Source organism: Pseudophryne corroboree, chromosome 1 (assembly GCF_028390025.1).
Source record: "Pseudophryne corroboree isolate aPseCor3 chromosome 1, aPseCor3.hap2, whole genome shotgun sequence".
Lineage (NCBI taxonomy): Eukaryota > Metazoa > Chordata > Amphibia > Anura > Myobatrachidae > Pseudophryne > Pseudophryne corroboree.
This window is the reverse complement of record NC_086444.1, coordinates 582,393,135-582,418,551: the sequence shown is the minus strand read 5'-3', so window position 1 is coordinate 582,418,551 and position 25,417 is coordinate 582,393,135.

Genomic DNA, 25,417 nt, shown 5'->3' with positions numbered 1-25,417 from the left:
TATGATCAGTTTTTCTGACATGCGGGGGTGACGGCCAGCACAGGGCTAGTCCGCCCCGCATGTCAGGCCCTACCTACCCCCCCTGCCAAGTAGATCCCTACCTGCGCAACCTAGATGCGCTGGCAGGCGGCTACCCACCACGTGCCGGGTCGCAGTGGCTGCGTGTGACATCATGCAGCCACCACAGCCCACTCCCACAACAGACTGGACATGCCTGCGTTGTCCATAACGCGCCCCACCAGCGGCGTTCTAATACCATTGGCACGCCCCCTCCTGCCCCGCCTCGGCCTGTCAATCAGACAAAGGCAATCGCACCAGTGAGATGCATCTCACTGGGACTTACAGGGTGCGCGTGCACACTCCTCAAAAGCCTTCAGAGTGCAGTGATCGCCCCTGAATCATCCCCACAGTCCATGAGGCTTACACATGCAGTAAGCCCCATAGATTCCCTCCCCCATAATATTGTTCTGCTACCTGCACCCCCATTTATTTTTAAGTTGAGCATTCTGTCCCCATTATATATTAACTTGTGCCATTCCCCCCTTATATATTAATTTACTTTGTGCTCCCCCTATATATTAATTTAACCTGTATCTCCCCCCTTTATATATTAATTTAACTTGTGCCTGCCCCCCCTTATATATTTATTTAACTTATGCTGCTATCGCATGTTAAATAATATATTAATTAGGTGCTGTGCCACCAGACAGGGTAAAAGCAAATGTGAATAGGCTTACTCACTGTGCACAGCCTGCCAGTGCCTCATCAGATGAGGGGGCGGAGCTTCGGGACGGTGGGGGCGGAGCCACTGACAGGGACGGGGGGCGTGGCCTTGGGCAGATTCAGACGGGGACAGTTTCATGGTCGGAACTCTGTTGATCTTCGCCAAGCTGGATCGGTGTGGAGATAACTGAGTAGCCGGGAGGTGAGGGAGCTGAGGTGCTGGTGATGACAGGAATATTTTTTCCTGTCAACACTGGCAGCGTTGCATTGGAGCCTGTGGGCCTATTTTTAATGGGGGGCCTGGAGCTGCAGCTCCATCCGCCCCATTGTTAATCCGGCCCTGATCTCAATATCTCATGAAAACAATAGGTAACGTACTTCACTTGGCTTGACTTGGGTTCAAGAACACAGCAGTCAGATCTAATTATATGTTTATTATAATTAAGAAATATCTTTGGGTTTACAAGGGTAAAAAGATTACAAAGAATATAAGGAGTTTAGAAAAGATATACAGGTTACTAGCAGTCTCAATAAACAAAAAGAGAATAATTTCAGAAGCCTAACTTACTCAACCTCAGTTAGCCTTCTGTGTGGAGGGATCTCACAATGGAAGATAGATATGGTGCATTCTCAGCTCTTGGCTGTTCCCTCAGAAAATGAACAAAACAGTGTGTGTGTGAGGGGCAGATATAGCCCCCTCATAGCGGCAGGCCCCCCACCTTTTCATTAACTCATTGCTGTGTACCTGGTTTGGTTTCACTTTCAACAGCTGTCTTCCTTTTAAGTTTCAAGAGGTCAGGTTTCTTGGCCTGGCCTGGCTTTTTGTAATGTCGTATATAGCTTCTTAGATAAGGTAAGAGCCATAAACTAACCTCTGACTCTCCCACTATACATCACTATCCTTTACTCCCATATCTATGTAGTTATGGGTTCATTTAAAGGACAGGTTGGAAACCATTTTGTGTCACAGACTCCATTACAAAATACATGTAGACATTACATACAAGTCTTATATCGCTGGATACAAATTAATGTCTCATTTGCCACAGGCACCTATAGAGGTGCCCACGCATGTGCGGCAGTCCCACTGCCACCGGATCCAACCCGGATGACAGGATGGCGGGATTTCAATTTGAACACATACATTGCAATGTATGTGTTCACACAGTGTGGCTGAAATCCCATGTGTCACTAGCCGGATCCTGTTCTGCAGATCCGTATGCACACATAACCCCCCTCCCGGCCAAGCAGCACCCACTTGGCCACTATGTGTGGCCCTAGCCTAAGGGCTCATGTGGCATAAATTAATAAAAGCACAATTAATTATAGATGACTCAATTTTTTCACAGCACTGAGGTTGTGGGATTGATTCCCACCATGGGTCTGTGTGGAGTTTTTATATTCTCACCTTGTGTGGGTTTCCTCCAGGTAATCCGTTTTCCTCCCACAGGTTGTTTCCCGACATAAATTAACCTTGTATGAATGTGTATGTGTAAGCTCCACTAGGGCCAGGACTGATGTGAATGGTCAAATAGTCTCTGTAATGCGCAGCGGAATATGTGTGCGCTATATAAATAACTGATAATAATGATGATAATAATTTTTCTTTGCCAGAAAATGCAATTCAGTGGTGATTTTATACAGTGAGACACTAAAATAACTTTATTCTGTGCTCTAAGTAATAACAGTAAGGTGAATGTGACATACTGTATATTAGTAATACAATGTAGAGCCATAGTTATTGTTGAAGTGCGATGATAGGTAGCAATAACCCCACTTTAATTAATGCTGCTGCTTGTCACATTTGCTTCTGGCCCTGGCCTCCCCCCTCCCAGGCCTAGAGCACCATAGTATGGAGGGCACAACCCGTTGGCTGAGCATCTGTACCGGGCTGCGCTGGAATCTTCTAGCTCAGAGTCTGCCAGGGATTTCCCCAGACACTCCTCTCACTCTCTCGTCTTATCCTTCTCTGCATTGAGCAGGAAAACACACCACAGTGAGAGGAGGGCCGTGTATGATGGCGGGGAGCACATGCTATGGATTGATAGCTACCCCCACCCACACACTTGTACAATGTTCACAAAAATGTGCTATAGCACGTATTTTATCTGATTTTGAGGCCCGGTGACTAATTTTTTCAAAATGGGTGGGTCCTCGGCGACGCGCTCCACCTGGATTGACTACAGGTTTCATAATTGATGTCTCCCTTGCCCAGCTGCAGAGAGGACTATAAAAGTTGAGGAGGAGCCAGCCGGGGAAGGGAGACATCATTCATTAAACCTGTAGCCAATACCACTGGAGCACGTCCTCGGGGACTCCCACCCATTCTGAAAAAGTACGTATGCTGCCAGCAGGGTGCCGCGCTCAGGAGTTAATTTTCCGCCTCCATCCGCATACCCATTAATAACTCCCCTGGCGAGCAGCAGCAGCCTATGCCAGAGCAGCTGGTGGAATTCCGATACCCATTGGTATAACTACCATGGGACGCATCGCCCACACCAGCCACACTGCAAGTTCCACAATAGAAACAGTCCTTCTCCAGTGGACAGCAGTGCTGAAGGAAGCAATGGACTCCGTGTGGCGGCTGCAGCTGGAGGGGCTGGCGGAGTGCCTGCTGCAGCAATACAGGGGCCCAGAGAGACTGCACAGAGGGACCCACCACTGGATGCAATCTGCTGTGCCCCAGTTGTTGGGATTTCCTTTTGTGACCCAGTGACCACGGGCATACATAGTATGAGTTGGCCTGCCGAGCAGGCGCTGCCGAGTGTCCCAGGGGGACATGGGCAGCTCTCCCTGCCAGACATATGTACTGCTTTTACAGCTGGTGGATTGGTATATGCCCGGGAGTCAGGGCTAGCAGTACCAGGACAACACTGAGCTGGTGAACACAGGTAACTCACAGCCCTGGGACTATACCCTGCATGTTACTGCCCACGCAGACATTGTGTGACACACTGTACGTGTGTGTGTGTGTGTGTGTGTGTGTGTGTGTTTGTGTGTGCGCGCAGTGTCGGACTGGGGCATGAAGGGCCCACCGGGGGAATGCTACTGTAGGGGCCCATGCTTAAAGGTGTAGCCAGGTTCCAGTGGAGGCGTGGCCAGACACCACAGAGGTTTGGCTAAACATTACATATTCTGTGCCCCTTGGTAAATATATAATAAACCAAATTATTGTGGAGTATAATCTAACATATGTATATTGCATAAATCCAGTGCACTAGGATAGTCTGGAACTTGATCCCTAGAGGAGGAGGTGGGCCCACAGACAGTGGGGCCCACCGGTGGTTTCCCCTGTTCCCCTGTGGGCCAGTCCGACCCTGTGTGCGCGTGTGTGCATGTGTGGGACACTTTGTACACACCCAGTGTATAACGCCTTGCACTATAATTGTGACACTCTGTACCCGCCTACACTCCCATGTGTGACACAGTGTACACCCCCTGTGTGTGACACCCTGTACCCCTCTGTGTGTGTATGTAACATTTTGTAACCCCCTCCAGTGTATGACACCCTGCACTGTACCACCTACCCCTGTATGTGTACTCCCTACCCCTGTGTGTGTACCCCTACCCCTGTGTGTGTACCCCCTACCCCTGTGTGTATGACAATGTACACCCCCTACCCATGTGTATGTGTAGCATTCTGTACTCTCCTACACTCCCATATGTGAAACAGTGTACACCCCCTTCCCCTGTGTGTGACTCCCTGCACCCATTACCCCAGTGTGTGAGTGACACACTGTACCCCTATATCCATGTGTGTGTGTGTGTATAACACCCGTGTCCCCCTGCTAGTGTATGACACCCTGTTCCCCCCTACCACTGTGTGTATAACACCCTGTACCCCTACCTTTGCACATGACACAGTATACACTCCTACCCCTGTGTGACACCCTGTCTCTGTAGAAAGGGGGCCCTTTCAAAATTTTACTATGGGGCCCCCAAAGTTCTAGTTATGCCCCTGCCGATACCCTGTGGCCTCAGCGCCACCCCACAGTACTCCACAGATTGTGCTGCTGTGCCACCGGCGGAGAGGAGCAGGGAGGAGAGAGACACCAGAGAGAGAGCAGTGCCCCCTGGATCGGTGATCCAAACAGGCTGATGCTTCACCTCAAGAGTCTCCTTTTTTCTTTTTTCCATGTTCATGATGCTTCACCTCGTCGGGACGCCCAACAGAGGCCAGGACCGTCGGAGGCAGGCATCCACAAGGTGACGGGCCGCTGCAGGCAGGACATAGTTGCATAAAAAATGGAGAAGGTGTAGCAGAGAAAGTACATAGAAGCAGTGTGTGGCTGTAGTGACAGAAGTGAGGGTGCAGTGATTATAGTGTGTGTCTTTAGTAAGGGTGCAGTGATTGCTGTGTGTGGCTCTAGTGACAGAGCAGTGAGCTAGGATCACAGCATTTTTAAGTGTTATTACACTTAAAGCATTGAGCACTACTTGCCCCTGCTGCTATCTACCCTTTCCTCCTCCAAACTCGCTGTATTGTCTGCCCATAACCCCTGCCTTGCCCCCCAATACTACCCCAGCCACTATCTACCCTTAGCCCCTCACTATCCTCAGCACTGACTGCCCCTAGCCCCTCAGCACTATCCCAACTGCTGTCTGCAATTACCCCTCCCTACCCCCAGCACTACCTGCCCTTACCCCCTCTACCCATAGCTCTACGCTCAACGTGATCATTGTTGGTAGCTCAAATAGTCATAAACTGCTGACCTGTATGGTGCCTGAGCATAGAAAAAATGAATTACGAGAGAGAGGCCAATGTTAATGTATTTACGTAATTTGTGTTTCCAGAGTCGGCTTATTTAATAACCAGTACTAGCATTCCTGCATTATTTTCTTATTTCCCTTATTTTTCACACCGGCTGCACAGCCTGCAGGGGTAGAGAGGGCAGGCATAGAAACGTGATGATAATGTTGATATTATCGTAAACCATAAAGCTATACCTCTAGATACACTTTTACCGTGGAGCCAATATGGGCGTTAGACTGAATACACGTGCTACGCACTTTGTACGCTATTTGCGTACAGAGTCCTGTACGTGGTACGTACTTGGCGTCCACACGCCGCACTGAGTGTACAGAGTACGCACAGCGCACGCACACACAATTGATGACCTTTAAACCTTGTTAGTGATACAATGTAATGATATGATTACACTTTAAACCCTTAGCAGCAAAGTACTGCAACGATGTTATACCTTAAACCTTAAGTAGCGCTGACGGTATAAAGTACCCGCAGTGCGTACACCTTATCAATGCTTTTAAACCTTATACAGTTAAATATGCTTTTAAACCCTTGCAGGAAAGTGAGGACACAACACAGATTTGTAGTTGAAACCACAGGGTTCTAAGGCCACCGTGGATTATTTCAAAAGGTAAAACAGTACAAATCATACACTACAGGCTAACAAGATAAATCTAAAATAGAGTAATGGCTACAGATAATGTACATACGTGAGAATGTTCGCAAGCACAACCCGGCCAGTCCTCCTCTAGTCAGGTAGAAAGCGTTCAGAGTCTTCTGACCGGCCAGGCAACAATGGGCTTTTTATACACAACTTACATACACAATACAATGGTCACTGTAATCTCATTGTCCATTGGACACAGAGATGTGTCCTTACATTACAGGAGAGGTCGTAGGTTGATTTGAAAAGATGGGCGATGTCTTTCCCCAACTGCTCTTGTGGGTGGTATCCTCTGGATTCCCGCCGCATACATAATATACAGTAAATACAGTTAATATCTATATTCTACTTTTGCACATAACTATACGCTGGAACATGCAATCTTTCTCTAACCAACACCGGAATGTTACCCTTAAAATACCCTACAGCTGGATACTAGACATCACCTTCCCACCTTTATCTGACCCTTCCTATCATGCAAAGGCGAATCCCTTAGTCCTGGAACTGTTTAAACTGTTGATACTCGCTGATGTGGTGTAGGGGAACTATGTGTACAAAATGCACTATTTGGGTTAAATATGTAATGTTCTAATAACCCTCTACGCGCTCACAAACTCCGCCGTAAATACCCATACCCCGCGCACGATCGCAGGAGCAATCCTACGCAAATTGCGGATATGTGCACGCACGGCGGACTGAGTGCACGTGCATGGGGTTAGTACAGGGTATATGCATTACAATATTTTTCGACTTTGACAGTCCACCCTTTGGCAGTCAACAATAACTGCCACTATCTAAACATAAAACAGAAAAATATACAATACAATATCTACAGATGATTGGATAAAAATATACAATACATTATCCATAGATGAGTGGATGGTAGGAGGAGAAGTGTAGGCGGGAAATGTATGACCTAGTGGGATAGTAAAAGCATGTATGTATGAAATCCATGTCTGAAAGGCATGTATCATCGTGCCGTATATGTTCTAGTTAAGCTTTGAGGTATTGCGAAGTATACATTAAATCCTTCTCATCCCGTATTAAGGGTCTGTAAGTGGGCCTACAAACACTACCGAGCTCTTTTCGGCTTCTTGTTCAAACAAATGGGGTGCACATTTAGTTGATGATACATGGAGGGGGAACACATGTGAATGCTAATATGTGGATATCACCTGTCGACTATGTGTGTCACTACCTGAAGGTTGTAGAGATGAAGATAAGAAACATATCGAAAGTACATTCACATAACATTTGCGTAATCATTCTTGGGTGTTGATTGAAGTCTTCTCCGGATGTGTGTATTTTTGCTGAGGGAAAACAAAGGAGAAACGGGTGAAAGAAACGGACCGTGGAATCACGTTTTATCACAACATTGTCTCTATTGATGGGTCATAAATTAAATCCCTCCCTGTATACCTGAAGGTGTCATCATACATCTCGGTGATATTATCTATTAGGTTCGCTAGCGCATGGATATACCTATAATTTATAATTCCTCTGGCAGTACTGGTGATGTCTAACGCGAGAAGGAATTGAATCCCGGTGGATTCGTGGATCAAATCAGAGGCTGCGTGCTCTGTCCTATCTATAAGGTGTCTCTTAACGATGTGTTCATAGTGAGTATGAGTGTAAGGAGCTTGAGCATTGCGGTGAACGTCTTTCATCTTATTATGGGTTATGGTCATAACTTCTGGCAACACTCTTCCAATGTAACACAATCCCTCTGAGTTTGGGGCAAGCCACTTATAAAGAAGAAAAATAAATAATGTGGGCGCTCAAGGGAAATCTTAGTACAACGGCTGCTGGTTTTGTAAAAATTCAATAGCATTTATTGGTAAAAATATTTTTTAGAGCAAATCAACATATATATGGCTTAGAATGCCGTAGGCAATATCTATACACCAAAAAAATAATATAAAAAAAGTTACAACAGTGGTATAAGAATATTAAAAAGTTAGTGATATTAACTGTGTCCTGGGCCCCAGGACTTTATAAATGTTAGGGCACTATCCCTGATTTAAGTTGTTAGTTCTTTTGCATGCATATAACAGCTGTAATTAATGATGAGAGTTTAGTGCTTGTACAGGCTTAAGTGCACTTTGCGGGAAAGAAAGGCCATAGATGGACAACGCCTGTGTATACTTCACCAAATGGTGTAACTGGATTTGGGGTATGCCAGTCCCGCAGCTGTCTCTCTCCGTATGGCTGGCCGCACTGCGGCGGTTCTCTTAAGGCTATGCCTGCTGTGTGTAGTACAGTGTCCTTCAGGCTTGCACTTAGCTTTAGCAGGAACGGAGACAGGGAGCCGTGTGTATAAGTCCTGGGTGGCAGGGGACGCTACGATGCCGCGGTTCGCGGCTTCCGGTTACGGTGCTTCTGGCTTCCGGTTGCGGTCCACCTGCGTTCCACTTTCGTAACAAGTCACCTGACGCGTTTCTCCGCCTCCACAATGGGCGGTTTCTTCAGAGGTACGTCTAAAGGTGATTACGGTCTTTATTTATACCAGCTTATCAGTCCTTATTGGTTACCAGAACAGAGGGATTATGTTTAACCCTTTCCATATGTTTAGAATTCTAAATAAAAACCAGCAGTATATCAACGGAATTAGTTTTGTTAATATTATCATTTATATTTAAATATTCAATTAAAAGACACTTTTAAACATATAGCTATATCTACATATTCAGTAAATACCTATTGGACCACACTGAGATGTTATTCATTACTATACAATGTATCATACAAAAGATATAATTCAAAGTAGAAGCAAAGACAATAATCAATATTAGATACACATAATAACGGCTTAGAGATACATTTTATAAATTTTGTATTTATTTTCTGTTTATTTATTTGTTTTAGTATATAGGGCAGATTTCAATACTTATATACTGCCTATATCTCTAATACTTTTTTATTTTTTTATCTTTTTTTTCTTTTGGAAACAACTAATTATTATGCATTTGTGGCATCAATTGTTGATAATTAGTTAAAAGAGACAAGAAGGGAGGAAGTATTTTCATATTGAAACTAAATCTTATATAGTAGCCTGCCCTTACAAAAATGACAGCCATTTGATATCAATGAACACATACCCTTTGGTTTAATAAACATATAGGAGAAAGAGGAGAGGAGCAAAGCGGGGAGAGAGAGAACATCTATCATGGATACTCTGTCCCTAAAATATATAAATTATAAATTATAAATGAAAATCAACCTAAGTAGGTAATTATGACAGACAACCGTTTTAGTGTCGATAGAGATCTTTGGTAAAAGGTACCCCAAACACAACAAAAGTTGTTGAGTTATACAGTTAAAATGTATTTAATATTAATCAACCTCTCTCCCTCACCAACACCATCAAGGTTATTGGAAAGGGATAGAGGATGAACACATTATGAGCATGGATGTACAGAGAAAGAAGGTAAAGGGGGGGAGAGCACAGGAAACCCCCCCCCCCCAAAGTAATCAGCATGTTCAAAAGAACAAACACTCTCGTATATAGAATTAGAAACACACTAAATGTTATTCAACTCAATATTTTCGTTAAGGCCCGATGGTTCTCACGTCCTTAGACGGAAGATCCAGAAGGCTTCTCTTCTACACAACAATGTAAAGCGGTCTCCACCTCTGTCAGTAATTCTTACTTGTTCTAAAGCTGTGATCCGAATATTGGCTATGGCACCATGTTCACACATACTCGTATGTCTGGAGAGACTGTGGAAGGGACACTTTTTTATAATATTTCTTCTATGTTCCAAGAACCGCACTTTAAGCTTCCTTATAGTACGTCCGATATACTGGGTGCCACATCCACATTCAATCAAATACACGACATAGGTGGAATTGCAGTTCAAAAATTGTGTTATGGTAAATTCTTCACCTGTGGTTCTGGACCTAAAGGACTTTTTTCTATGATCTATATTCTTGCATGTTAGACATCTGGAAGAGGCGCACCTAAAAAATCCACTAGGTTTAATCCCTAGCCAGTCAGAGGAGAAAACTTTCGTTAGATTGATATTTATACTCGACTCCCTGGTAGGGCTGTTCTCAATATTGGTCATCTTTTTACCCCTGTTTGAATTCCTGTTAGTCCTAAACATACTAGGTGCTAATTTGGATTTTAGTGTATCTGATCTTTTATACACTACTTTAATCCGGTTGCCTATTTTCGATTCCAATAGGGGATCAATTTTCAGTAATTGTGTGTTTTTGGAAATAATTTTTCTTATTTGTGTGGCATGTGTATTATATTGCGTAATAAATACACAATTATCACTTAAGGTGTTATTTCCCCTTGAACATTTCACAGCCTTTTTGTCCTCTAATAAGGTAGTTCTGTTCTACGATCCACCTCATGTAGAGCATTTCGCAAGATGTGGTCAGGATAACCCTGCTCCTGAAAAGCCAAGTACAGTTTAAGTGCTTGTTCTTTGTATGTCTCTTCTCTAGAACAATTCCTTTTAAGCCTTAGGAACTGACTTTTAGGTATATTATTGCGCCATGCTTGAAGATGGCTGCTACTATACATGAGGAAGCCATTTGTGTCAACGGATTTAAAGTAGGTCTCTGTATGTATACAGTCATCTGTAGACAGGAGCGCAATATCCAAAAAATTTATAGAGTGAGGGTGAGAAGTATGAGTGAATTTAAGTCCATAATTATTAATGTTTAAATGTGTGATGAAGGTGCTAATGGTTCTATCGTCCCCATCCCAAATGAAAAATAAATCATCTATATAACGGCCATAAAGGACCAGGTGCGCCCCGAGGTCCGCCTCCCAGATGAGCTCCTGTTCGAGCGCACCCATGTATAGGTTGGCGTAACTCGGGGCGAACCTGGTCCCCATGGCCAGCCCCCGTGACTTATAAGCCTTCCTCCCACATATGAAATATGCATCATCGGGGAGAACATATGGGACAGAATATGACATTACCATATTGCAAACCTTCCAAGTGAAAAATCCTATCCCTAACTCTCTCATCTGTTCAGTACACGTATCAGGCTGTATGATATGCGCACAGTACCCTGGTGATACTTCTCCAACCCGCATGGTCTTACTTCCTAGAGTATACCTGTACCGAAAATACCTTCCACCGTCGGCTATTTGGCGTATAAGTTCAGAGTCTACGGGCATTCTGTCAGCTCTGTGTGAAAATGCCATGGTTTGGTTATTCCATGTCACTTCCCAATTTTCCGGCTTTTGGGAATTGGAAATGTTGAAACATACTAAGTATCTATCCACATGATATTGGTGGAGCTTCAAACTAGGGGGCCTAGAAATATTAAATTTCTTGTCCACCGGTCTCCCACCACGTAATTCAAGTACTTCATCTATTGTTAAGGGATACGGCACTAGTCCTGACTTGCTCTGACCTTGAGGTACTTGTGAGCACACCCAGCATTCTGTTTGGTTTAAAACCTTACCCACTAATGAGTGATAATCACTCAATGGATGACGGTCCATGTTGATATTAAGGCTGGACTGAGATCTCTGGATGCACCCGTCCTCAACTATGTTTTCACAATGTCTACAAATACAATTTTCCTCAGCCAATAACCCTTTACAGTGCATCCTAGTTTCTTGACTACCAGATCGTTTTCTGATACTCGCCTTTGCTCAGTGGATGTGTTGCTCTTGGAATTCTACAAATTCGTCCTTGCCATCAGAACCCATTCCAGATCCTTTCTTGACCTCTCTGGTACTCTCACCGAAACAGACTGCTCTGGTCAACAACAGGGTCAACAGGAAAACCCGGAATGCAGTCTCTTGGGGTAAGTCCATCTTTTTAAGGGGAGAGAAAAGGGAGCAAGAAAGGGGGGGGGGGAGGAGGGTAGTGGGAGATGGAGAAAATAATAAAGAGGGAAAATAAATTTGGTGCGACAACCGCCTCTGGTCTTGTAGTTCTCCGTGCTCAAGTGCCGTGACAACAGTCCTGCCTCTTAACCTTCCTGGAACAGACACTCCAGTGATACGATGTTCTCTCCGAGTCAGCGACCTTTCTGTAGGGAACATAAATCTTGCATTACAATGTGTTTCACTGTTGTGTGAAGTAAACCATCCGTGGAAGATGAAAGAGAGAGAGAGAGAATAACAAAAGAAAAATTTGCATTCACCATCAGGCTGTCACACCATCATGTCTATCGTTATCTATGCACAGTCTCCCTTCACCAGTATTTCCACTCTCCACCCTTTGTGCATGGCCAGGCACAGTGACGCTAGTGAGATATACTGGGTTTGGGCATACCTCTGAAAAAACCAGGTAGACATGTGACGTTTGAGCTGTAAATCTGTCGGTGAACGTCAGAGATGAAGAGGAAACTTTAAAGATAAATCACAGAGTTTACCTGGCCGCCCCTGTATCTACAAGGAAGGATCTACCAGCTACATCAACTGTGACCTCAGGTTTACTACCAAGGCTAGCAATCAACTTCACTGGCTGCAGACTACAGGTGTGGCCCAAAATTTTTCCTATGTGATCCCTGATCCCAATTACGTGTATCATAACTTTGCTCGTGTTCATGTCTAGGGGGTCTGAATTTATGTGTGCTGTTACAATTGCTGGCATAATGCCCTTCCCTTTTACACAGATAACAAACTCTTGGCTTCTTCCATGTGCCAGGGGCCTGGGGTTTTGGTCGAGTTGATGCTTCTTCCAGTGCTTGGATGCTCATCACCATCAACCGCTCTCCCTTTGCCTCCCTGGTTCTCAGGATATTTCGTCGTGCTCGATAGCGGACTCTCTTAATGCAGCCACCGAGATACCTCTCCAGTTAGGTAGAGAGGTTTGTACCCTTGTTCTCAATGTTTATTTTAACCCGTCCATTAATACGGACACAGCTACCTCCCTGTGATGTACATTGTCCTTAATGTCCTCGATCCCAGTGTATCTAAACATTTCCTGCAGTGCTCGGTGGAAATATTCAGATGCCGTTTCACCTTCTTTTTGTCTTATGTTAAAGATTTTGTTCCATTTGACAGCAGTAAGGAAATATACTCCTAATTGCAGATTGATTTGTCGTACATTCTCCTGAGTGTACTCCTCAGTGAGAGGTACTTCTGCGTCTAATTTACAATTAGTAATGAATTTTGCGGGGTCAATATTGGAAGGTAAACATACTCGTAGCACTGTTCGCCAATCTTTGTTTGTGGGGTCGGTGGCATTACCTAATTCTTTATTAAACCTTTGGCATGCGACTAGATCCTTTCTGGGATCGGGAAATTCAGACATAATTGTCCTCAATTCTGCCCGGGACCAAGGACAATGCATAGCAATGTTCCTGACGGGAGTGATTCCCTGAGCGTCAGTCCTCCCATTTGGGACTACGATCACCCTGACAGGATTTAGTTCAATTACATAATTTTTTGTTGACTCTACAATCTGAGGTGCTCTTGTCTCTGCATAATGTATAGTACTGTACTAACCTGTGGACACGACCTCACTTATCCCTCTGCTAGGGGGCTTTACTACTGCTCTTACCAGTTGGGCCGTGTCCACCTGGGTGTCCTGTATGGTGGCTGCTAGAGAAAGTGCCGATATCGTGCTGGGTTCATCCCCTTGCTCGTATTCCTGAGGGAAGTTTAAGATGGGATACAACTTGCACGGGTTAGCATTAATACATTTATTAAGTTCACTCTTATCATCATTACTACATTTATCAATTTTACTCTTAGCATATATCAGTATGCCATTGCCTGTAGCCACTTTCTCCCCTGTAATATACGGTGGTGGTGGTGCAGTTGCCATCAGTTTCCTGCTAGGTTTGGAACCGGCTGTGTGAGCTAGTTCCCTCTGCATATCGCCCTCCTGCTGCCATTAATTTAAACATGTTGTGTGTTTGACCCTTTGCTTTTGAGATTTTATCAGACAGATCCTAAGCCTTAGATTATGCAATACCTCTGAGTCAAAACTACCTATCCCAGGAAATGGTGCTTTATCCCCCACAGTCATTCGTGTCCATTCATCACAAAAGGTCTCAGTGTGGGGACCATACTTCCCCCACATTACTAACCGAGCTGAACCCCTGGGTCTGAACTCTGCTGTCTGAACCTTGACTGCGGAACGTCCCTGTGTTGTGCACTTGGCTTCCATTGTGGACCTTTTTAACACGGGAAAACTTCCTAAAATGCACCAAACACAGTAGTCTACCGGTGGAAGTCCTCAAAGTTCTTCTACTAACTTCTTCTGCTCCGAGTATCACGGATCCGCCTTTTTTTAGCAGACACGTGTAGCCGTTGCAGGCCCTTCTTCGGCCTATATCCCCTGGGCCTTTAGGTACCCAGTGAATATCTGCCTCTGGAGGAACCAGTGAAAACTCCCTAAACCTTTATTTTACACAAATCACACTTGCATGTGCTTAACACAATGCCTATGATGACGAGATTTACGCACAAATATGCAAAACTTCGTATCACGTTGCGCCGCGTATTGCCCACACAACCATGTGGTCCAATCGTACCGCTCATAGACACTTGCTATCTATAAGTGGTAGGATCACTGGAGTCTCCACACTGTGCTCCAAAACAGCCGGAGTGTAATACCACGAAAACTTTATCACACTCCGTTGCACGTATTCACCTAGAACATGCTCACCACGTTTTCACCTAGACCGTGCTTCACCAAGTTTCACCACGATCACCAAGATCACCAAGCGGGGTTCAATACATTCACACCTTATTCAGCCCACACTACCATACTATAGTTTTCTGATCAGAAAAATATCCTTTCCTGTTAACTGATAGCTTTCCCCAGAGGTAATACAGTAAAAAGGTTTTATTTAAACTAAATTTTTGAAAACCGAGCAATTTGTGCTATTATCGCGTGGCTACCGCCTCGCGCCTAAACTAAACAATGCTATTGTGTGATTTGTACTTAGCGGTCGTACTTTTACGCACGTTGCGTAAACACACCACTTGCGAACGTCTTCACGTAGCGTACACAGTCCCGTACTTTGTCCGAGACACGTGTACAAAAGACCGTACGTCCGCAGTAGTACAAATTCCACACTTCTATCAATGTAAGCGATATTAACTATAATCGCTCACTTAACACTACACAGTTTCTTCTGTATAAACCTTTACAACTAGGCCAGGCTGCGTGTGCATCTTACACTTACTTCCTTAAATATTAACTCTATATTTTAACTAAATAGCAACACATTTTTCAGTACCGGTCAAAATGAATCTAATAATCAATACTTATGGCAATAATGTGAGCAGATATGCAAAGTACAAAATACAGGTGTATGTGTGTGATGTGTGCGCATTTGGCGCCAAAACAGAAATTTCACAGATTTAAAAAAAATAGCTTTGCGTTCTTACCTTACGGATCCCTCCAGCATCCCTACAAACCATGCAGGGCAGACGCTTATCTAATCAGCACTAGTGTATCCACCAACCAAGAGAAGGCTTACGGGGGATACATTTCCGCCCTTTGCTGATAAAGTCTGCGTAAACCTGCTAGGCTGCGGGTATGAGGAAAAACCGGACGATGCCCCCAATTGATAATGTCGATATTATCTTAAACCATAAAGCTATAAATCTAGATACACTTTTACCGTGGAGCCGCTATGGCCGTTAGACTGAATACACGTGCTACGCACTTTGTACACTATTTGCGTACAGAGTCCCGTACGTGGTACGTACTTGGCGTCCACATGCCACGCTGAGTGTACAGAGTATGCACAGCGCACGCACACACAATTGATAACCTTTAAACCTTGTTAGTGATACAATGTAATGATATGATTACACTTTAAACCCTTAGCAGCAAAGTACTGCAATGATGTTATACCTTAAACCTTAAGTAGCGCTGATGGTATAAAGTACCCGCAGTGCGTACACCTTATCAATGCTTATAAACCTTATACAATTAAATATGCTTTTATACCCTTGCAGGAAAGTGAGGACACAACACCGATTTGTAGTTGAAACCACAGGGTTCTAAGGCCACCGTGGATTATTTCAAAAGGTAAAACAGTACAAATTATACACTACAGGCTAACAAGATAAATCTAAAACAGAGTAATGGCTACAGAGAATGTACATACGTGAGAATGTTCGCAAGCGCAACTCGGCCGGTCCTCCGCTTGTCAGGTAGAAAGCGTTCAGAGTCTTCTGACCGGCCAGGCAACAATGGGCTTTTTATACACAACTTACATACACAATACAATGGTCACTGTAATCTCATTGTCCATTGGACACAGAGATGTGTCCTTACATTACAGGAGAGGTCATAGGTTGATTTGAAAAGATGGGCGATGTCTTTCCCCAACTGCTCTTGTGGGTGGTATCCTCTGGATTCCCGACGCATACATAATATACAGTAAATACAGTTAATATCTATATTATACTTTTGCACATAACTATACGCTGGAACATGCGATCTTTCTCTAACCAACACCGGAATGTTACCCTTAAAATACCCTACAGCTGGATACTAGACATCACCTTCCAACCTTTATCTGACCCTTCCTATCATGCAAAGGCGAATCCCTTAGTCCTGGAACTGTTTAAACTGTTGATACTCGCTGATGTGGTGTAGGGGAACTATGTGTACAAAATGCACTATTTGGGTTAAATATGTAATGTTCTAATAACCCTCTACGCGCTCACAAACTCCGCCGTAAATACCCATACCACGCGCATGATCGCAGGAGCGATCCTACGCAAATTGCGGATATGTGCACGCACGGCGGACTGAGTGCACACGCAGCGGGCATGTGCATGGGGTTAGTACAGGGTATATGCATTACAATATTTTTCGACTTTGACAGTGAGGAGGTGTGGCTGCAATACTATAGACCTGCTCTCTTTGACCTTTACTGAGCACTGTGGCTGTAAAGTTAGGCGGGTAATGGAGAAGAGGATCGGCCAGAATGTGAGGGATGGAGCAGAGTGATGGAGGAGAGGAGGTGCTGGAGTATGAGGGATGGAGGAAAGGAGGTGCTGGAGTATGAGGGATGAAGGCGAGGGGGAACTGGAGTGTGAGGGAAGGAGCAGGTGATGGAGGAGAGGAGGTGCCAGAGTATGAGGGATGGAGAAGAGGGGGAGCCGGAGTGTGAGGGATGGAGGAAAGGGGGAGCCAGAATGTGAGGGAAGGAGCAGATGATGGAGGAGAGGAGGTGTGGGAGTATGAGGGATGAAGGAGAGGAGGTGCCAGAGTATGAGGGATGGAGGAGAGGGGGAGCCAGAATGTGAGGTAACGAGCAGGTGATGGAGGAGAAGAGGTGCCAGAGTATGAGGGATTGAGGAGGGGGTCCGGAGTGTGATGGGTGGAGCAGAGTGATGGAGTAGAGGGGGAGCCAGAGTGTGAGGGAAGGAACAGGTGATGGAGTAGAGGAGGTGCCGGAGTATGAGGGATGGAAGTGGGGGAGGGGGCTGAAGTATGAGGGACGGAGCAGTGTGATGGAGCAAAGAAGGAGCCAGAGTGTGAGGGAAGGAACAGGAGATGTAGGAGAGGAGGTGTCAGAGTATGAGGGATGGTGAAGAGGGGGAGCCCGAATGTAAGGGAACAAGCAGGTTATGGAGAAGAGGGGAAGCCGGAGTGTGAGGGATGGAGGAGAGGGGGAGCCAGAGTGTGAGGGTAGAACAGGTGATGATGGAGAGGAGGTGCTGGAGTAAGAGGGATGGAGAAGAGGGGAGCCAGAATGTAAGGGAACAAGCAGGTTATGGAGAAGAGGGGGAGCTGGAGTGTGAGGGATGGAGCAGAATGATGGAGCAGAGGGGGAGCCGGAGTGTGAAGGAAGGATCAGGTGATGGAGGAGAGGAGGTGCCGGAGTATGAGGGATGGAGAATAGAGGGAGCCAGAATGTAAGGGAACAAGCAGGTTATGGAGAGGAGGGGGAGCTGGAGTGTGAGGGATGGAGGGGAGGGGGAGCCAGAATGTGAGGGAAGTAGCAGGTGATGGAGGAGAGAAGGTGCTGGGGTATGAGGGATGAAGGAGAGTAGGTGCCAAAGTATGAGAGATGGAGGTGAGGGGGAGTCAGAATGTGAGGGAAGGAGTAGGTGATGGAGGAGAGGTGGTGCTAGAGTATAAGGGATAGAAGAGAGGGGGGCCGGAGTGTGAGGGAAGGAAAAGGTGATGGAGGAGAGGAGGGGCTGGAATATGAGGGATGAAGGAGAGGAGGTGCCGGAGTATGAGGGATGTAGGAGAGGTGGGGCCAGAGTGTGAGGGAGGGAACAGGTGATGACTTAGAGGAGGGGCTGGAGATTGAGGGGTGGAGCAGAGTGATGGAGGAGAGGAGGTGCCGGAGGCCATAGGGGGATATGCAGGTCATGAGGCAAAGTCTCAGCTTTAGCACATTTTTATATGCCATCAGATCATCCAGATGCCCCTTACATGCTTTCAGACACCTTCATATGCCCATATATGTCATTACACACTTCCACATGCCCCTTATATACCATTAGACCCAACTAGGTATGCCATCAGACTCCGCCCCCTCATAGACTCTATTCCCTGTTTAGGGCCTCTTCAGAAATGTTCCTGGCTGGTTTTCCATCCCAATCCGCCCCTGCCTCCATGAATGTCAGAGCAGAGCAGGTGTGCAAGACCCGGCGAGGTGCAGTATACACCAGGCCCTGGGGTCTCCTCTCCTATTTTTAAGTGGTGTCTGTCAGTAAGTTTATCTGTGTTTTATGTATGTGTGTGTGTGTGTGTGTGTGTGTGTGTGTGTGTGTGTGTGTCTGTTAGTAAGTGTTGTCTGTGTCAATAAGTTTTTTGTCTTTGTCAGTAAGTTAAATCTGTCAGTAAGTGCGTGTGTCAATAAGTGGAATCTGTATCAGGAAGGGGTGTCTGTGTTAGTAAGTGGCATCTGTAAGGGGTGTTTGTGTCAGTAAGAATGTCTGTGTCAATAAGGAGTGTCTGTTTATGTACGCGTGTCTGTGTCAATAAGGGGTGTCTGTGTCAGTAAGGGTGTTTGTGTCAGTATAGGTGTCTGTGTCTGTAAGGACTGTTTGCATCAGTAAGTGTGTTTGTATTAGTAAGAGTGCTGTGTCAGTTCTTTTGTGTCAGTAAGGGAATCTGTGTTAGTAAGGGATGTCTGTGTCAGTAAGTAGTATCTGAGAGTAAGGGGTGTTTGTGCCTGCATGTTTGTGTCAGTAAATTGTATCTTGTCAGTAATTGGTGTCTGTCATTAAGTATGTATGTGCCAGTAAGTCATGTATGTGTTCATAAGGGGTATCTGTCAGTAAGTGGTGTCTGTGTCTATAAATGTGTGTATCAGTAGGTGTTTGTCAGTAAGGTGTGTTAGTGTGTATGTGTCAGTAGTTCTCTGACAGTAGTGTGTGTATCAATAAGTGGTGTGTGTGCCTGTATCAGTGTGTCTGTCAGTAAGTGGTATCTGTGTCGATAAGTGTGTCCCAGGAGCCCTCAGTTGCCGGTTTACTCTGTATTGCCCCTATCTTTTCTAATCTTTCCACATATGCTCTGTATTGCCCCATCTTTTCTAATCTTTCCACATATGCTCTGTATTGCCCCATCTTTGCTCCCCTTTTTACCTTATTTGCATGCTGATAAAGCTCTCTGTATTATATGGCATTCACTGTGATGCTCCCTGTATGATATGGTGGTCACTGATGCTCTGTATTATATAGTGGTCAAAAACTTTTTCGTTATAGTTAACTATTAAGTGGTTAAAGGTAAGCACTAGCTACTGTATGACCTTCATGGTGATAGCCACCCTCATGGCACAGGCCACACACCCTATTTATACCAAACCAGTCACACCACCGCATTGCTTGTCACACCTCCTTCCGAGGCACACAATAGGCCCTTCATAAATTTAAGCTCCAGGCCCACGTGGACCTTAATCTGGGACTGGGTGTACTGTATATTAAATATGCTATTTGATATACTTTAGTGAATTACAGACACAAAGTAACAGGCACTGACTTTCAAAATTGTGTTATCTTGTCATTTGTAATTTTGTAATCTAGTCATTTGTACATTTCCTGCATCTAGTAAAATTACTTAATCAGATTTAATAATTAAATATAGTTTGAAAGTAACTATAATTTAGATTGACTTCTTTCTTAATTTAAACTGTTTCCATCAAAATAGTTTCAATACTCATGGGCAACTGAAAAATAGTTGACAGCTTAATACCAGATAGCAAACAACGGTTAACATTAGGGGAATTGTCTTTAAAGAATACCTCTGGGTTCTTATCTTCTTAGTTCTTACAAAGACATTAATTAACTAATCAGATTGGTATTCAACCTATTAGCAAATAGCAGTAAAATTCATGAAAAATCATGTCTTGGATGCTCCCAAATTTTTTTTACAGTCATTATAAATGGGAATGTGTTACCCGCAATATGGTCCTGGAAAATAAAAAGGGTGCTATAAATATTATAAAAACAACCCATTAAAGAAAAATTGACTACTGTGCTTTATAATCTCTGTCAATTACACTAACCAATAAATTGACAAGTTTTCATTTAAAAGCAATTAGTTTTTAGGGAATATCACAGTCAGCATAGCATAACATTTTTCCATAGGTGTGTGGAAACCCCGGCTGCCTTATCCTTTGTTAGCAGTCCCCTCAGGTCAGATTGCCTTCCACTACACATCTGTTTTGCATCCATTTCCTCTGTGTGTGATTCCCTCTGTCTTTCCAAACTGCTGCACCAGGAGCCTGCGGAGACTCCAGTCCTACTTTGGAAGCCTGCCGCCACTGCGTGCTTCCCCATGTCCTGAATCCTGGCCGACTCTTCACACAGATGCATTACTGGGTGGAGGCGGGAATGTAATGCATCTGTATGAAGAGCTGGCCAGGACTCAGGACATGGGGAAGGACGCAGCGGTGTGTTTCTGCCTGTGATTGGCTGGTACCTTCACTATTTGCTATAATAGGATATTGTTATTTTTCACTTTTAATGTTAATTGAATTTATGTTCTGTAATTTATTTGATTATTTTTGTCCTCTCTTCCCTCTTGGTCCAGCCTAATATCTCCACACTAGTGCTTCTTATATGTGTTTATTACTATTCATAGGTAGAGTGTGGCTATGTTCAGTTGGGACCACTACTGTATGTGTATTGTTTACAGTTGTACTATTATGCAGACTTCTTTTTAATGTCTAGTCTTTATTGATATGCTGTTATTACTACCTACCAGTTTCCTTACCATGTTATCACCTCAGTCATACATTTCAAGCCCTTTTACATAAGTTAGATGTTTTTCTTGCACACTCGGGACCTATACATACTGATGTAGCCTCAAACATCAAGACTCAATACTCCACAAAGCATGATATGCCTGGTGTGACTGAGCTGCCAGGTCCCGTGCAACTATGCTAGCATCGGGCATCTTTTTGTGCAGAAAATGTGCCTTAGTCACAACAAGATGCAACTAGGATTCACAAGATGACTGTGCTGATTAATTTGATATGTGACACCTAGCCTACTCCTTCCATGGCTTTGATATTTTGAAGTCCATTTCTATTCTTCCTCTTCCCTCAGCTATCCCAATCTTTCTCCTCCCCTTGCCCAGGGTTGTTCACATGCTAAGTTCCCTTTCTGCCAGAGCTCTAGGTTGTACCAGTCCCTGTTGTTTGCCTCTATTTATTATAATCATTAATGTTCCTTATATATTCTTTAATACTAGGATCCTCAATAGCCCCCATAAGAGGTCCGCTTTGTTTCTTAAGCAGCTTTGGAATTATGTAGAGCAGGGGTGGCCAACCCGCGGCTCTCAAGCCGCATGCGTCTCTTTCATCCGCCGCATGCGGCTCAGCCGGCTCCTGGCCTCAGCTGCCTGGCACATACAGTTGTCTCCGGTGGCGGTGTCACGCTTCAATTCAGCGCCGGTCCGTGAGCCAATCAGAGCTCGCGGACCGGCAGCTAAGGCTGCCGGACCACGAGCTTTGACTGGCTCACGAACCGGTGCCTAATTGAAGAGAGACACAGCCGTCGGAGAGTGAGGGGCAGGAGAGGCGCACACTGCACTCTTCTCCCCTCACAGACAGCAGTGCGGTGAGCAGCACGGGAGAAGGGGGGGGGGGGAAATCATGTATATCCTGCACTGGGGTCATAGCTGGCACTGGGTCCCCTCACAGACAGCAGTGCGGTGAGCAGCACGGGAGAAGGGGGGGGAATCATGTATATCCTGCACTGGGGTCATAGCTGGCACTGGGGAGACATGTATATCTGGCACTGGGGGGCATATCTGGCACTGTGAAGACACCTGCATTGGGGGCATAGCTGGCACTGTGGGGACATATATATCTGGCACTTGGGGGACATGTATATCTGGCACTGGGGGGCATATCTGGCACTGTGGGGACACTGGCATTGGGGGCATAGCTGGCACTGTGAGGACATATATATCTGGTACTAGGGGCATAGCTGGCACTGTGGGGACATATATAGCTGGCACTGGGGGCATAGCTGGCACTGGTGGCATATCTGGCACTGGGGGCATAGCTGGCACTGTGGGGACAAGTATATCTGGCACTGGGGGCATATCTGGCACTGGGGGCATAGCTGGAACTGGGGGGATATGTATATCTGGCACTGGGGGGAAATGTATATCTGGCACTGGGGGGTCATGTGTATCTGGCACTGTGAGGCATATGTGTATCTGGCACTGTGAGGCATATATGTATCTGGCACTGTGGGGCATATATGTATCTGGCACTGTGGGGACATATGTTTCTGGATGTGTGGCACTGTACTGGGGCATTATATGTATTTGGCACTGTACAACATGACTAAAAACGGAGTTATGACACAAGGTCATACTCCTACAAACGTCATAATGAAAGGTGTGCGCACAAAATGGTGTGTGGCTTTGTGAAAACCAGGCCACACCCCCATTTCTGCGCATGCGCGCCTTAGGTGCACGCATGATACTGGCTCTTGCCCTTGACTACAGATCTTTTCTGGCTCTTTGCCTCTGACTGGTTGGCCACCCCTGATGTAGAGTTTTTGCAGGAGACTCACTTTTCAAGTTCTCATCACCCTGAGCTTAGATTCAGACATTATCCTAACATTTATCATACCTGTGACCTTAAGCATAACAAAAGGTATTGCTATACTGTTCACTAGTCACCTTACCTTTGTTCCTTCTAATATTGTACAGGACCCAAAAGGGAGATTTTTTAATTCTTGTAGGTGCCCTTAACAACGTCTCCTACACTGTAGTATTTTTCATGCCCCCAAACAAAACCAGTCAAATTTCTTGCATGTTCTGGATGAACACATTTTTCTACATCACAGGGGGAATTTGATCTGGACAGGTCCAAACCCTTAATTAAATATTTTCAAAGAGTATCCTTTGGTGGCTCCATCACTTCATCTGCAGTTCTCATATAACAACTTTTATGTGATGCAGTGAGGGTCAGGGAGCCCTCAGCCAGGGACTATGCATTTTATTATCCATTGCATGTTGTCTACACCAGACTTCATATGATATTTCTCAATTCATAACTAACCCAGACCATCCTAGGTGCCTCTATTCTGTCTCAAACCTGGTCAGATGGTGACCCAGTAACAGTGGACATTGTGGGTCTCTGGACTAATCACAATTATCCTCAAAATTAAGCCTACTTAGATACTGAGCTGTGACACTCTTGTACCACTACTGCTGACTCTACTACTTCTCCAGTGTTGTCATGGGAGGCCCATAAGGCAGTGATTTAAGGTCTATACCCTCCACCCATTTTAACAAACTCAGAGCCCCAAAAATGTGAGCACTTACAGAACAGGTGTGGGTGCTTGATCTCCAGCAACCATATTCAGGATCTAAGGACAGCTTTTGTTAAAAACTGGCTGTTCATGGTGTATAAAATCTGCTTCTCAGTAATAGGGCTGAACACACCCTGAAGTGGCTCAATCAGTTCTATTTTGAAAAGGGTGATAAAACAAATAAGCTGCTTTCCTCTAGATTATGGTCCAAACGCTCTCAGAATAAATATACTCTCTATTAAAACACTGTCAGGCCCAAATATTCCACAATCTGAAGTATATTACAGAGGAATTTCTTCCTTTCTTAACTAACCTAAATAATTCTATTTAATGTTATACAGTACCTCATGTCATGTGTCCTCCATACAACAATTCCTTTTGAAATGTAAGCTTCCTTGCCTATCTCCTGCAGTCTCTGAAACTCTGAGGGGGTAATTCAGACAGTAGTAGTAAATTTGTTAGCAGATGGTCAAAACCATGTGCACTGCAGGTGTGGCAGATATAACATTTGCAGAGAGAGTTAGATTTGGGTGGGTTATTTTGTTTCTGTGCAGGGTAAATACTGGCTGCTTTATTTTTACTCTGCAATTTAGATTTCAGTTTGAACACAGCTCACCCAAATCTAACTCTCTCTGCACGTGTTCTATCTGCCCCCCTGCAGTGCACATGGTTTTGCCCAACTGCTAACAAATTTGCTGCTACGATCAGGTCTAAATTACCTCCTTAAGTTAGGTACACACTATACAATTATTGGGACATTTGCCAATAATTAGGACATCGGCCTGATTTATTGTATAGTGTAAATCAACGATCATTTTGGCGTTTCGCCGATAAGTCGTGAAAATCATGCACACACAAAAGAAACGATTTTCCTCTCAATCAGCCCAGACCAAAATCTCGGCCAAAAACCTCTGATATTGGCCAGGGAGTGTACATTTTCAATAATCTCACCATATGTCATTCGATTTTTCGTACATACGTCATCTGCCTTGTGGGTGGCAACATATTACTCCTGTGTTGGGTTTGAAAGTCGTCTGTCAGTAAGTACCTTGAACAGCTCATACAATGTCTCTTGCACTGTTTTAACCCTACAATGCATATTGCACTGCACAGCAAAGTAATTTTGAAATAGGAGCACTACACTCCATTACTATAGTACTTAAAAATGAAAGCTCAGTAGTGCTGATTAGTGCTGATTCAAAATTTGCCTTATGGCAAGCAAACATCATTGATAAATATTAGCAACCATCCAAGCCACCTACTGTATGGGCATTTACACTGTGCACACCTACATTTCACAATGTTTGGCAGCACACAAGGTCATTTTTGCACACAGTATAATAGCTACAATACTGTAAACTGACATAATTTAATCAATACTGTGTTTCATCATACACCCCCCACAAACTTGCCACTGTCATCAGGTTTCAATTGTTCTCCACCTGGATGATAGCAAACACCTGTGTTAATATATCATTACAATTACACTGGTGTATCAAATTTAACATTAATTTGTTTGGCCACCAGCACAGCATTTTTCACCCTTATGGGAGGAGTTTTAGTATTTTTTAGTATGTGTTAACCTTTA